The sequence below is a fragment of the Ictalurus furcatus genome, chromosome 27 (assembly GCF_023375685.1).
Source record: "Ictalurus furcatus strain D&B chromosome 27, Billie_1.0, whole genome shotgun sequence".
Classification (NCBI taxonomy): Eukaryota; Metazoa; Chordata; class Actinopteri; order Siluriformes; family Ictaluridae; genus Ictalurus; species Ictalurus furcatus.
This window is the reverse complement of record NC_071281.1, coordinates 12,600,631-12,616,690: the sequence shown is the minus strand read 5'-3', so window position 1 is coordinate 12,616,690 and position 16,060 is coordinate 12,600,631. Positions and strand designations below refer to the sequence as shown.

At 39.6% G+C, this 16,060-nt stretch overlaps 1 protein-coding gene across 1 annotated transcript in view; it reads left to right on the top strand.

The window, feature by feature from the left end:
• glceb (glucuronic acid epimerase b) overlaps nt 1-16,060 on the top strand; it is a 67,713-nt gene that overhangs the window by 33,895 nt on the left and 17,758 nt on the right. The window contains exon 2 of the mRNA XM_053616662.1: nt 9,010-9,124. The gene's annotated coding sequence lies outside the window, so the exon portion shown is untranslated. The remainder of the gene's footprint in view (nt 1-9,009; nt 9,125-16,060) is intronic.

Below are 16,060 nucleotides of genomic sequence, written 5' to 3'. Positions count from 1 at the left end.
AGTGAGTGCTTTATTGAAAAGTCCGTCCGATTGTTCAATCAATTCGAAGCGTCGATTTTATTTTTCGGTGAGTCAAATTTTTTTTGTATTTCTGTCAGCTGTTTGGTGCTCCTCTTTAGAAAATTCACACGACTTTAGAGTTTCAGCCAAACGCGGTCACTGAGACACTGTGACATGCTCAATATGCCGTCACCTTTTTTGCAATATCACACTTTGTGCTGTTTTGTGAATTTTTGTGATTTTCTTTTTTTCTTTTAACTTTATCTTTTTAGCTTTTTTTAAAATTATTTATTTATTTATTTATTTATTTTACACCTGGCACATCCATTCAGGTTATCATATGCACAAAATACAAAACTGGTTTCAAACTGTCGTAGGAGGATGGGAAGTCCACTCCTGACAAAATTGTACTCATTTTAGAAAGGATTTGTTGAGAGAGAATAAAATAAAATAAATAAAAAAAAAACATCTCCATTAAGATGTTCTTTGCCTGACCATTCTTATAGCACCATTATCTGGCAGAGCTATAAATCAAGAATGAGACAGAATGCATTTTCCTTTCAAGTGCACATCTATTATTAATGAGGTCATATTTTATGCAAAATGGAAATAAGCTGAGAAAGAGACACTCAATCTTGCAACAAATAAAAAGTCAGAGAGCAAAAGTGAGTGGAAATGCTGTTCATTGTTGGACAGCACAAGGTCAGTGTTTGTTTTTTTTTTTTTTCCTCTTGTATCTCAAATCTATTTGTTTAATCTTTTATTATCATTAATTGTATCAGTGTGTGTTTCAGATCAAATTTCTTTAGCCAGTCTTTGTGTCTTTGTGGTTATTATGCGTTCATATAGACTTGAATGCATTACATAGTCGCCTGTCTGTCTGCAAGTATTCTCTGCCTGGTGACTAATCAGGTTTTACAGCAACATGGAGCTGCTCTCTTCCCTTCTTTCTGACCCTCTCTAGCTTTTTTTTTTTTCAGCTACAGAAATAGCTTTCACTATCCTTGTCTTGGTTGTATTTGAAACACTCGTATGAATCTTTAATGCTCTGGAAGACAGAAATTGAATGATGGAGTGTGAGATGATTTGTTGTGAATATATTTATCTGCCCTGCAGTATCTGAAATGCAGAGGACATCTTAACTCACAAGTAGGCTCAAAGGACACTTGTCTCTTAATCTTCCTTGGATTCAGAGAATCCTTGTGTATAGTTTTCTGATTTCGTGCATCATGTGGACTTTATCCAGACTCACTGGCACACTTGTAACACAAGAGCTGAACAAAACCAGCTGCTGTTTATTACTGCTTTAGTCTCATTCCAGCGTTTCAGTTGAATAATGCTACTGCTGAACTTCCATCCATCCTACACAGAGTCACGATGGAGCCTGGAGCCTGCCCCAGGGAACTCTGGGTACAAGGCGGGGGACACCCTGGATGAGGTGCCACAACCCATGACGGGGCACAATCGTACATGCATTCGCACACTCATTCACACCCTACGGACAATTCGGAAATGCCAATCAAGCGACAGTGCATGTCTTTGGACTTGGGGAGGAAACCCCTGAAGCATGGGGAGAACCTGCAAACTCCACGTGCACAGGGCAGAGGTGGGATTCGAACCCCCAACCCTGGAGGTGCCAGGCAAATGTGCTAATCATTAACTGCTGAACTTTATGTTGCCTATTTACACTGTTTTCTTCTAATTTGGTTATTTGCCATTTCTCACCCACCAGCTAGCTCTCCCCATCACATAACAGCAATCAACCCAGCAGGATGAGGACTTGCATGTGCTTCCTCTGAGACATGTTCAGCCAGCAAACTCCTTTTTTAATTTTTTTATTATATACTTATTTATTTATTTATTTTATAAATTTCTGACATGTATCAGACAATCTGTCATGCCATCAGCATTATTAAGTGCTTATATTCACTAAGCCACTGTGCCCCCCCCCCCCCCAGTTGTTAGCATATTTGCCTTGCAGTTAGCATGTTTGCCTTGAACCTCTGGGCTGGGGGGTTCGAACCCTGTCTCTTTCCTGTTTGCAGAGAGTTTGCATGTTCTCCCCACGCTTCGGGGGTTTCCTCTGGGTACTCCGGTTTCCTCCCTCAGTCCAAAGGCATGAGTTGTAGGCTGATTGGCATTTCCAGGTTGTCCATTGTGAGTGTGTGAGTGTGCTCTGAGATGATTTGGCACCCCATCCAGGGTGTACCCTGCCTTTCCTAAGATAGGCTCCATAAGAAATATGGAAAATGGATGGATGGTTATATGAACCATTCACCTGAATAATTTGTTTCATTCACTGTTTGTTTAGTAATTGGGAATATAATGAATCAGTACACAATAAACATTTGATTAGGATAATCATTTTACATTTAAAATTCATTCACAGCTTTCCAACGTTGTATTCTCCCCGTTTTTGTTCTAGAGACTAGCTTCAGGTGAGTGTGGTACCTCTATGTCCACTGCTCTTGGAGGATATGAAGAAATCATGATGCTCTGTTTTACTCAATGATTGCCTGAGAACGGTTCTTCTGTTCTTGAACCAAACGAATCAGGATCATGATTTGAATCCTATTTATTTATTTATTTATTTTACACAGCTCTAATCCAAAACTCCGTGTGAGTAGACATATGGATCGAGTTATGTTTGCGATGTGTGTATTGGACCCGGTCCAGATGGCACAACAGGGAGTTGGAATGAGATGTTTATCTTGCAGGACGGATGTCCCTGCTCAGAAACAGCTCAATCGACGTTTTATTGCGGCTGTTTTTCCTCTTTCTTTTTCTCTCTTTCTGTTTGTGAAGGAGTAAGCCTGTTTCTCTCCTCATGATCTCTCCGTCTGCTTGCCTTTGACAGGCCAATCCCAATAGAGGGCTGTGGTACAACACTGTGTCGGATGATGTAATACAGTGTGATATGAATATTATTTTAAACATGTGTACCTGTAAAACAAGCAGTCCTCCTCCTGGGGCTCCATCACTCTTCTCCAAGCCAAATATGTGCTGTGCAGAACAATAAATAAAATAAACTGCTACCGCAAAACACACACACTGTTTATGAAGAGCTGTAGTTTAGAGACTGATGTTCTGAGGCCTTTTGGGAATATCTAGTTTCAGAAAATGGGGAAAAAAAAAAATAATAATTTTATATATATATATATATATATATATATATATATATATATATATATATATATATATATATATATATATATATATATATATATATATATAAAATTTATTTATTAGTGGATGTTCACTGGTATTTATCTCCCATTTGATGCATGTTTGTGTAGTAAATGAACTACATTTATACCACAGCACTGTTCAATTCTCGAATCAGATTGATCAGGAGACGTTGATTAATTTTCTACTAACAGTGGCTCTGACTGTGAGTTGTTACTATAGAAACAATAATTCACAGGGACTTGTATGGCAGACGTTCTAGGTAACCCAAGTCTAATATGAAACAGACAAAGATGTATTGTTTAACCCGTTCTTACAATACTGACATATTTTCAATCGGTATAAACAAATTAATTATTTTATCGCCGAAAGTCTGGTATAAGATTAATCAGGACTCTGTTGGGTTTCTGTGTGTAGAGTATCGTGACTCTGTTTAGCTGCTGGTGAGCAGAGTGATTGCTGGGCAAACGATTCACACCTCTCTACAATGACATTGGAACAGAGATGAAATGAACAGCACAACTAAGGGCCTGTTTACACTAGTGCGTTTCTGTTTTAAAACGAAAACGATCCTCGTCCACACCGGCGTTCCTGCTGTGTTCCAGAAACGATCTCCGTTCACACTACACGACCGGAAACGCAGGTCACATGACCATTCGTGCACACTGGGCATGCGCATACAAGTGTAAACAGGAAGTTGGTTGCTTGTCACTGGAAGGCACAACAAACGGGCGTTCCATGTAGGGCTTACGCCACTTGAAATGAGATTTGTTGGCGATTGCTCTAATCTTAGTTTGTCTCTTGTGCATGTAGGCAGATGCAGTATTATAAAATACAGAATTTAACTGCACAATGGCTGCTAAGAATGACCACAAAGCCACTCGCGTGCTCTGACTGCTAAATCCAAAAAATGCTTCAGCATGCAGACTTTCTCAGGTTTTCTTTTCAAAGTACTGGAGACAGTTACCATAGTTGGCGCAGATAGTGTGAGGAACATAACTGCAGCTGCAGAACAGATGCCCTACATCTCTCTCTCTCTCTCTCTCTCTCTCACACACACACTACATTATTTCTACAGACCATCATCTTCGACACTGCCTTAACCAGTGTCATTATGCATTTTTGGTCTTATTTATTTAGTTTGTTTCACTTAGCTCTGCAACTTGGCTTGTAATCTTTTGTAATTTTCTTGTAAATTTTTGTCATATGTCTTAAATGGCTGCTGTGCTTGTTATTGTTCAAGGTCCTCTACTCCCCGTGTCCTGGCCTTGATCATTACAGCATGCTCAGTCCTGTTAGTGTGCAAGATCTGCCTTGCAGTGCCATTTCAACTCCCCCTGTTCCTCCAGATGTACATACCAGAGCTAGTTATCCTCAGAGAATTGCCACGCGAGCAATGCCGATGAGTTTTCACACACTGTTTTCCTTCTGACTTGCTTCTGTTATAACATTCTCTTGCTGTGCTGGTATTTCTGATCAAATCTTTCGAACAGTATCTAAGCTTTGCTGTCCTCTGTGTGTGTGTGTGTGTGTGTGTGTGTGTGTGTGTGTTCTCTTTGTCTTTATGATCAAATGCATACACATTCTAGAGGAGTAAAGCAGTGCTCTGGCTTGCAAACAGGATATTTTTGTAATATTGATCACTTTGAACAGGGTGATGGTGGGTGGCTTTAGCATCTTTTTTTTACTTGGGTCTAATAGCTTCCACATAAAAGAATTCCTCCCGTGAATCGTGTGTGTGCAATTCCATACAGCACGTCACTTTTGTGCTGCTAGTTTCATCAATTTGCTGTTTATGATATTCCTTTGGTACTAACACTTAAGTGGTGAAGAATAATGTGTTTTGGATCCTCGTGTAGGTTTTCCTGCAAACAATGAGCTGTTTAACCTATAAGAAGACTTTTAGCCATGCTGGCATGTGTCATGCGGGGTTTTTTTTTTTTGTTTGTTTGTTTTTTTGTTTTTTTTTTTAAAAAGATGCTCTCAGTGCAAGCATCTGCATCACAATGGCAAACTAATTAAGTGGTCCAGTCCGATGAAAGTCTTTTTAAATATCAGTAAGATGTTCCATCTACACTGTGGCCAAAAGTATGTGGACACCTGACCATCACACCCACATGTGGTTCTGCCACAAACCTGGAAGCACTTTAGGAAAATTGTATAGGATTTCTTTGTATGCTGTAGCATTGCAGTTTCCCTTCAATGGAATTAAGAAGCCCAAACCTGTTCCTGCATGACAGTGATCCTGTTCACAAAGCGAGCTCTATGAAGATATGGTTTGCCAAGGTTGGAGTGGAAGAACTCTAGTGGCTTGCACCTCAAACCCACTGAACACCTTTGTGTTGGTTGAACTGGAACTCTGACTGCACCCCAGACCTCCTCATCAATCAACATCACTCCCTGACCTCACTAATGCTCTTGTGGCTGAATGATCACAAATCCCCACAGCCATGTACAAAAATCTATTGGAAAGCCTTCCCTGTAGAGTGGAGGTTATTATAACAGCAAAGGGACTATACCTGGAATGGACTGTTCAATAAGCACATAGGAGTGATGGTCAGGTGTCCACAAATTTTTGGCCATATAGTGCTTCCACACCTGATGGTTTGTTGGAAGTGAGCCCCAGACCACCATTTAAGAGGCCCAAGGATCAGTTCTTTGGTTCAGCTTTCACACTTAAAAAAAAAAAATACACTGGTGTGGAAACGACCTTAGTTCACTTTCACAGCCATACATCTTATTGTCTATGCATCTGCACAGTGCACACCACTTCACCACTTCCTCACCGCTGAGAAGTGGTTTAACTTCACGTCGTGCACGTTAAACACACTGCCTCAGAACCGCAGCCCTGGGACTCGCCGTGTCGCTCCACAAAGGTGAAATGAGCTTAAGCTTGTGTGATCTACTGAAGACAGCTGGGCCGATTGAAAAGCCTGTTTAATGTCACGCTCCTCAAGTGCACTTCCCTCCTCCCCTCCATCCCTTCCACAGTGCTAGAGCTTAGCTAAGTGCAGCCTGCAGGAATGCCTAAATAGCCATACTTACGTCAGTGGCCAGCTGTAATTTGGATGATAAAACAGGAGGGAGAGTGAGAGGGGGATTTAAACCAACATCAGTTCAGGTCAAGGAAGCAGTTCTGTGATTTTCAGACTCTTTGAAAACACTTCCTATAATGATGACAATTCACGATCATTTATGATTTATAGCGTCTGTAATCCAGCAATAAAATATACATTTTAAAGTTTAAAAAAAAAAAAAGATCAGTGTAATGTTGCTATAAAGATTTGATGTGGTCTGTCATCTCTTCATGCTACTGTTTCTTTGGTGCACAGTGGTTTAAATGTGTTTAAAAAAACAAACAAGGCTTTTAGTTATCTGGAATGTTGCTGCTCTGTTTAGTTTTTAAACCTTTTTATTTTTTTAATTACCGACTCATTAGTTATACCCAACCATCTGCTTGTCTGTGTGTGTAATCATAAACTTTTCCCACACATTTCATTCGTATAACACTGTTCTAATTGCCATTCCTTGTATCTGACAGTGTCTTGTACATTTTCTAATACCTGATTTACACCAAGTGCTTTGTCAAAAAGTCAATAAACACAATTTATTTATTTAAAAAAAAAAAAAAAAAAAAAACACTTTCTGCTTTATGATTTAGGGCAGTGTTTTCCTAAAACAACCCTCTCCTCGGGTGCTAGTTGAAGGTTATATGGTGGAGATTAATTGCTGGCTGAAGAGGCTCAGCCAGGCCTGGCACATTGTGATTGATGGATCATCAGCACATTAATGATCTGGCTGTCGACGAGCCTGTAAATTCATCATAGGCACAATTACACATATGTATTTGTTTCTGCGCCATAGATTACGAGCTATTTAAGGCCTTCAAGTCAATATGGCTGGATGTAAAAATGTGTAGCATCACTCCTGGTCAGGGTAGTCAGCATCAGGAAGACAAAAAAATTGTGTGCCGTTATTATGGCTGAATGATAATGGTTTGTGATTATTAAGTAGATATCTAGGGAAAATATAATTTTATGAAGCTTTATTTCCAAAGAAATATGAGATCCATCTCTATCTATCTCTCTGTCTATCGATCTCATATATACAAACTCCTTAATGGTTCAAAAAGGGCTCATTCATTGATGTTTAGTGAGTCTATTCTGGGAACACTGGGCTTGACATCCTCCAAAGGACACCAGTGTATCTCACAGGAACATGTACACACGACTGGACCATGCAGCAATGGAAAAGCCTCTGGAGGCAGTGTTATGATCTGGGGGTTTGTTCAGTTGGTCAGGTCTAGGCTCGGTAACATTATGCGACAATAAAATGAAGTCAGCTGAGTGCCTGAATGACCAGGTTATCCCATCAATAGATTTTTGTTCTTCCCTGACAGCACAGGCATATTCCAGGATGACAATGCCAAGCTTCATCGGGCTCAAGTTGTGAATGAGTGGTTCAGGGAGCACGAGGAATCATTTTCACACTGAATTGGCCACCACAGAGTCCTGACCTTAACCCCATTGAAAGTGTTTGGGATGTGCTGGAGAAGACTTTACAGAGCGATTCGACTCTCACCGACCTCAATACAAGATCTCAGCCAAGAATGAATGTGATGTTGCATAAGGTTGTCGAAACTATGCCATGAGGAACGCATGCCATAATCAAAGCTGAGGGCGGTGCAACAAAATATTAGTGTGCGACTTTTTTTGGGGCCATGCTGTGAATATTGCTTCGCGTGGTAATGGTGATGTATTTTGCAAGAAATTAAGAAGTTAAAACATTAGCCACACCTCGTTGTTGTTGTTGTTGTTGTTGTTGTTTTTCTTTTTTATTTCCAGTGCTTCATGTAATCAAAACACCAACAAAAAGCATCTCTGGAATCTGTGAAATCAGATAAAAAGCTCCCATAGCATAACAAATAGTGGTTTGTTTAAAGGCTTATAGTTTTCTTCTGTATTGTACGTGGTATTATATAGTTATAATATAATATATGACAAATTAAGCAACGCAAAGAAGAATTGCTATGGTACCCAGTATGAAGGGGTAAAAAAAAAAAAAAGAAAAGAAAATCTGAACATTAAAATATAACCGTGTTAAAAAGTAGAGAAACCTTAGTATATTAATTAACTGATTCTTAATAGAAAAAAAATTGCAATGAAATTTAAACACTCCACAAAACCTGAAAACACAGTACAAAAAAACATTTTAGATTCCCAAACATTAGTTTTTGAGCACAAAATTTCAATGTTACAGAAAAAAACGTTTGTGATTAAAGAAAGCCGCGTATTATGCAAGCGACACTTTTCAGACAAAAACACAATGAAGGTTGTTAGGTTTTGCTGCAAAATAAGAAGCAAGTGCGACAGTCAAAGTCTCCAGAAGAACCATGACTGGTTCTGCAAGACGCTCAATAAAACTTACAGCTCATTTCCTTATAAAACTGCACTAACTGTACCGGAGACTAGTATTTTTCTATTTTTATTTTTTTGTCACACCGAATATTGACTTTGTTTCATTTACTAATGTTTACTGCTCTTTACAGTGTTTTTTTTGTTTGTTTGTTTTTTAATGTAGAAACATTTCATTTCATTATTTTTGAAGGCATCTTTTTTTCTTTGCATGTGCCTAAAACTTTTGCACAGTACTGTGTGTGTGTGTATATTTAAAATATATAAAACTGTAATACGAGGTCAGCTGTGATGTTTGAAAAGGTGTGCTTTCATGTCGTGTAATACGGCAGTAAAATGAACGTGCACGTTGTTGCTCTGCAGTCTTCGTTTCTTTACACTGTGATAACCACCGTTTGCTTCATTGCAGGTTGGAAGGAGGACACACACTCGAGCATTCGTCCAGATGGACTAACAGAGAAGCCTGAAGCACGGGGCACAAGAGATGAGGGCTCACACACACGTTCTCTTGTGAATGGAGCAGGGTAAGACGCCAGAACCACACACACACATACTCAGACACTGCACTGTTCTGTCTGTTCTCCAGCTGTGCAGTTTAGGTTCTCTGATGATGCCTACAACGAAAGACGGATGGTTTCTGCTTGCAGTCTCAAGCCTCCATATCTCTTAATCTTTATAGACTGTGGTAGATTTCCCCAAAGAAAAGGGGGAAAAAAAAGAGAGGAAAACCGATAGGAGAGAAGAGCTAAAAGCACTGTTCATTAGTGCAGCTTGGCACTTTGTCAGGAGAGCCTCATGATGTGTGTGTGTGTGTGTGTGTGTGTGTGTGTGTGTGTGTGTGTGTGTGTGTGTGTGTGTGTGTGTAGTGCAGTGCAGCTCGGTCTGATTAAAGCATAATCCTTACACTCCCTGCAGCTCCAACATGTCATCCACTGGAAACTATTATGAATTGCTTCTCCATGCCCAAGCCTTACTCTCCAGCTGTGTGTTTTACGTGGCTGCGAGTGGCTCAGAAACGTTCTGGTGCTGGAGTCCAGTTCTTAGGACAGAAATAAACTGGGTTTTGTTTTAGTTTTTTGGGGGTTTTTTTGTGCAAATTGGACACGTGAGCAGTAATGGCTCCATTGGGCAGTTTGTTCCTCTCTTGTCTCCAATTGATGAGGGTTGCGTTTAATCTCCCTCCCAGGCCATAATATTCTAAGCTTTTTGCTAATAACAGTTCTAATCCCCTGACTACTGATAAATTGGATGAGAGGCATTAGCTTCAAAGTAATTTTCTCCATCCTTCCGCTGCTTGAGGAGATACTTAACACTGTTTCAATGTGCATTACTAATTTGGATGATTCTGTTTGTAATTTTATTTATTTATTTGTTTGTTTTTTTTGTGAGACCTTGTGATTGTTTTCCTTGGCAAATTTTTTTTTTGCTAGTTTCTGCTAATTTCCACGACAAAAGAGTCCGTTCTCTGCCATCGAAATCAGTTTAGTTCCAGCATCAAAAGGCTTCTGCTCTTCAGCTGAAGAACCGGTGATGTCTGAGCTTTGGGGGCCATTTTGTCACCATGACAACAGCTCAAGCAACGTGCCATCATTACCACCATTGAAAAAGTAAACAGTGAGCAACGGAGTTTTTAAATGCTAATATTGGAGAAGAAATTTTCATCACTGCCGACACTTTACTGGCGCCTACAAGAAGTTGAATGGGACCTACGCTACTAATGGTAACGCTGAGAAAGCGTCTTTTGAAGATGCACATGCAGACTGAAACATTAAAGCATGTAAGGATTTGATTTGAAATGGTTAAAGGCAAACAACTTTGGATAAAAAAAAAAAAAAAATGGATCGTTTCAGGTCTGAAATCTGATTGGCTGAGCTGCATTCGAAAACCATTGTAAAAATCCATGATGTAAATGCAGATCTGTGACCTATGCTACACATATATGTACTATACATATACAGTCAAGTGAAAAAATAAGTACACTCTGTGGAAATTGTTGTTTTGTTTTTTTTGTTTGTTTGTTTTGTTGTTGTTGTTTTTTGTTGTTGTTTTTTTTTACATATTTGGACAAGCAAACATTTGACCCTCTTTGAAACAGTGAATATTAATAAAGGTAATACATGCTATCAAATGATACATAAAATTGACATTTAAATTAACAAAAAACAGATCAGCCACATGGAAAAAAGTAAGTACACCCTTACTTCACACCTTCAAATTCATAAAATTAGAATCGGGTGTTGAAGATTGGGTGCCAGTGATTAGAACCTGCTTAGGGAGTGCAGGTGGAACCAGTCTTATTTATACCCCTCTCATATCTAGTGTCTGGTGTCTCCTTTGTTATTGAGGTGTGTTGTGTCGTCATGCCAAGATCTAAAGAGTTCTGTAAGGCCTTCAGAAATAAAGGTTGTGGATGCATATGAATCTGGCCAATTTGCCTATGAAAATTGCCAATTTGTCCAGGACTGGCCGTCCCAACAAAACAGTCAGCACATGCAAGAAACCCCTCAAACATCTTGAAACTGAAAGAATATCGCATGGAAGAGAGGTCAAAAATTCCTTGTGGACAATTATGCAAAATGCCTACAAGAAGTTACTTCCTTAGCTTCTGAGGCTAAGGGTGTACTTACATTTTCCACAGAAGAATATCAAATCTATTGATATTTCTGTTGAATAAATGATTAAAAATAGAAAGGTCATCTTCCTTGTGGTTTTGTTCAAGTATATCAACTTTATTAATAGGCACTGTTTCAAAGATGATCAAATGTTTGCTTGTCCAAATATGTCAAAAAAGCCAACAATATCCATGGGGTGTATTTGTTTTTTCACATGACTGTATATGATACCACATATACTTATTTTTTACTACATATACATATTTTTAAAATCTAAACTTTGTCATTCATGTAAGTGTAATGCTTTATTTGCAGCATATCTGCTGTAGTACATTTGTTCCCTCTGGCTTTCTTATACTGAGAGACAGTAGTGGACTTTGTGTGTGTGTGTGTGTGTGTGTCAAATTAAATGGGTCTGTTGATAAGGGAGCTCATCTTTACTGCTTTTCTAATGAATATTGGTCTCAGTGACACACAGGCACTGAAAAGAGCATTATCTGTGCGTTGTCAGAGGGTATTATAGACTGTTTTGTGGACAAACCAGCAATAGCTTCTTGTTGGCAAAAGGCTGCCAGTATTAAATTTGTCTCACTAATGAGTCTGGTAATGTCATTCTGGTTGCCAACAAACAGGACATGGGAGCGATTTTCTCAGATGATCTATTATAAACAAGGCTGCCGATACTCTCAAAATAGTAATGTGTTTGGCTTTTCTCCGTTTTGCCTCACGCTTGTTGCCTCATCTGGCCTGTGCCTGGTTTGAGTGATGATAAGCCTCAGAGCTGCAGCGGAGGAGCTGATTTACTCTGCTCAATCCACTTCCTGAGGTGAGCAAGAGAAGTGAAAATGTCAGAGGTTTAGTTAGTGCTGACACACCTGAGCTCCAGCACTCTGACTGCATTTCGCTCCGAGGCCATACGGCACGGCTGGAGTGTGTTTTCATACTCGGCTGATCAGGCTGCTCTGGTCCAAAAAAAAAATAACCTGTTAAGTCTGCTAGGAGCAGCTTGTGACCGTTGTTCCATCCAGGCATATTTGACAAGTGGAATATTTAGAATATAAACGCCTGAAGCCCGGTTCACACTGCACAGACAGACGCCGACTAACGGCAACAGACACGTTTTCAGGTTTGTCGGATCATTATGTTAACCCAGTCGGAGTCTGTTGGCGTTCATCGGCTTTAGTTTTCAGACTGAACACGTTCAGTCGGCGTCTGTCGGGTCGTTTAATGTCTGAGCGGTGTGGTACAAGTTTCCAACAAACTCCGATGTAATCTGACCTGGGCACGGACCATTGAAATGACGATGAGGCAAGCGTCCCTGCAATCTCCATAGAAACGAAAGCCCATGTGCTAGGTGCTAGGCACACACACTTCTAAATAGACTGTTTCCATGCATTATTTAATTCTTGCATGTGAGGGCTAGTTTATTTTATTATAAAACTCGCCTCGGGTGTTCTTACTGTTTGCAGGACTAAAAGAGTGATAAAATATAAAACTAACTCGAGACTAGGCTAGTTTGGTGTCACTAGCCAAGTGGAGGCACAACTAAGCTATCACTGTATGAGTTTAGCTGCTACAGTGCCATGCAAAGTACATTCTGTCCTTATGCTCTGGTCATATCATGTTCACGTAAACTGGAATTCATATATACGTTTACACACCTTGTTTTCCTGCTCAGCTTCAGAGGATGCTAGTGTTTCAGTTTCATCCCCGTATATCAATTTTTTCCCCCTCACACTGACTGTGTGAGCTAGCGTTGGTGGATTTGAGAGCTGTCAGCCAATAAGACGCGAGTATTTCCATGTGTTTCCTGTAAACCCTGTCTGATTGGCTTCGCCTCCATTCACCGCCATCTTCTTTTACTGACGTTCAGTTATGTAGTGACAAACCGCTCCAAGTGGAGAATTATTAGTGGCAAAAGAAGTTGTCTCCGGGGCTACAGCCCTGAACGCCCAGCCCAGGTTACACCCCTGGACAAACTGAGCAAAATTTTAAAATCTTTGCACATCCTCTCCAGAGTCTGCAGTTCTCTATAAATGTAAGAAAGCGCCCCGTCTCTCACATCGCAACAACCAAGGCTTCGCCCACAACCTATTTCATTTCACTCTTCGCCTTTTCAAGTGAAGAACGGTACGGAAAGACTCTAGTAATTGTAAAATTTTGATTGTGGTAAAAAGACGATCCATTTTTAACCCAGTCTGACTGTCCGTAAAAAAGTTTGTTGGTGTCTGATGGGGCAGTGTGAACATGACCGTCGTGTTGAAGTTGGTGATTGTCGGCGTTGGTCGGCATCTGCCGTGTGCACCGGATTTTAAAGCTCCTGTAAGTGTATTCTCGTGAGTAGCCGGAAGCTTTTGTGTAGAGCTTGATATCAACAAAAGGAAGAATGTATTTTTCAGTCTAAGTGGCGAGCTGTATTGGAAAAGCAGATGATGTACGTAATTAGGAACATGTGTCTGGCTGCTACTACCTTTGCCAAAGAAACTCTAGTGACACCATTCCTACTCATTGTCTGTGTTGTTCTCATGTATGTAGCGTTTAGTCTGTTTTCCTCGGTAGTGCAGTTTGTTTAAGCACGTGAGAATATAGCAGTCACACTTGGACGAGGACCAAAATAACGAATATAAAGTCTAGTGTGGCTTGTTTGCAGTGAGAGAGACATTTTACCAAACAGCAGGATGTGAACCAAACATCACGTGTATTTCAGTTTGTGGATGACCTCAAACTAGTTTTTTCTAGAATTATCTAGTCATTTATTAAGCTTTGTGGTCTCTGCTCAGGTGACTTTTTTTTTTCTTCTTTTTTTTTTTTCTTTTTTTTTTAGGTTTATTTACATTTTTCCTTTGTTGTATTTCCGACCAATGAACAAAATGGTTTTTACGACAATGTTTCAGCCCCACATGCCCCTCAGCCTATTATATTTTTATTCTTCTTCTCAGGGCTTGACATTAAGCACGGTCATGTGGTTGTCCTTCAGGCAAGTAAATTAGTCATTCACTTGGTTCAAATAAAATAAAAAAAAGTTACTTGCCTGGAGAGAAAAAAAAAGGGACGACTTCTTTTATTTTTCCGATTGTGGTGTAACTATAATTATTTAGAAGCAATATACTCTGTGTTCTATCACCTTACTTGAGTCATTCAACTTTAAACCGCAGCACACCAAACCGTGATATGGTAGCTGGCAACAGCATGGTTTCGATCCTGGAAAGAAGCAGAAGTTTTTCTCATTTGTAAGTCGCTTTGGATAAAAGCGTCTGCTAAGTGAATAAATGTAAGCAAACACACAAACTTCATTTTTCAAATCATGTTTGCCTTCATGTTGTGCTGGTGGCGTTTTCTTTTGTCGTGGGACAGAAGTGGATCATGCCTGAAGGCACATGTCCCCTTGATTAATGAACATGACTCATAATCAAGGAATATTTCACAATCTAAAAATCACAATATAAAAATATTAGCTGCTTTTCTAGTGTATAACAAGCTGCTTTAAATTCACTAAGAGTTACATGCTCAAGCACCATGTCAAATTTTCTGTTTCTATGCTGGCTAAAATTACCAAAGACCGCTTAATAGCACATATGCTTGCACTGGGTAGCGATGTAGCTAGCTACATGTGTTTACGGTAACATTACAGCAAGTGTACGGAGCTGTGACCATGACCTGTGAAATTCATCTCTCCATGTAGGGATCAATTTCCTCTCCCTTTCATTTTCATAACCTGCATTAGATTCTGTGGTCTCTTTCACTTGCCCGTCCAAAAAAATTTTCTCTTGTCCTAAGCGTTAATGTCGAGCCCTGATTATTTATTTATTTATTTATTTGTTTGTTTGTTTGTTTGTTTGTTTGTGTTTTGGCTTGTTTAATTATCTTCAGTGTGAAAACAAACCAAATAGCAATTGAGACAGAATTATCAAAATGTCTTCCAATTCTGATACATGGACCGGACTAATGAGTGTGAAAGCATTCCTGACGCCCCTGACAGCTTCTTCTTCTGAATATCCTTCACCATTTTTGTTGACCTTGCTGCCAACTGCAAAGGAAGTGTGATGTATTTTTCTGGGTTATGTAGCATCAGACTACAGTATATTGGAAGTACAGGTAATGCCATATAGACAGTTAGGTTTATTTTTCCATCTCGATGAAGACTAGAAAGACTAAACTATACAAACTGTCAGTAAAATTGATATGTTATTAATTGATACTTAACTGTAATAAAATGAATTGGTTTACCCTCGGAGGCAAAACAAACCGCATCCGACAGGGCACACCCCACCAAATTCCTGATCACGCTGGTCTCACACACAAGCAACTTGGTGCACATGAGAATCATTGCATTATTTTTGTTTGGCTCAATTGGTTTTACACACCAATGCCCCACCCCCCCCGGCCAGAAAAGAAAAAAAAAAAAACCAGCCCTAAAAACCTTAAAAGGAATGGGAATTAGCAAAGTAGCTGGAGTGTTGAGACGATTGCATTCAATTTATAACAAAAGCCCTAGATGGTGATGCATTGTGTTAAAAGCGAGCCTCTGGTTAATTAGTCTGAAGCTGCAGCAGTGCCATCAGTGTCATAAATAGGCTTTTAAAAATGTGAGCACAGTAAAGCTAAAAGCAGGAGCAGTAACCACTCTGTATCAATACCAATCTTAGCTTAATTTTGCTGTAAGTGCTGTGCCCCTGAAATGTGTGCAACATAAATCTCCATTATATTTTTAACTTTCCCAAGTAACATTTCCAAGCTTTTTCTCTCAAATGCTCATTGCATTGTTCGTTGTTGTTATACAACATTCTCAGGCAGTTCTGAGCGAGAAGAAATACAGCGGTTTTGCAATAAGGACCTCATTCGAGTCTG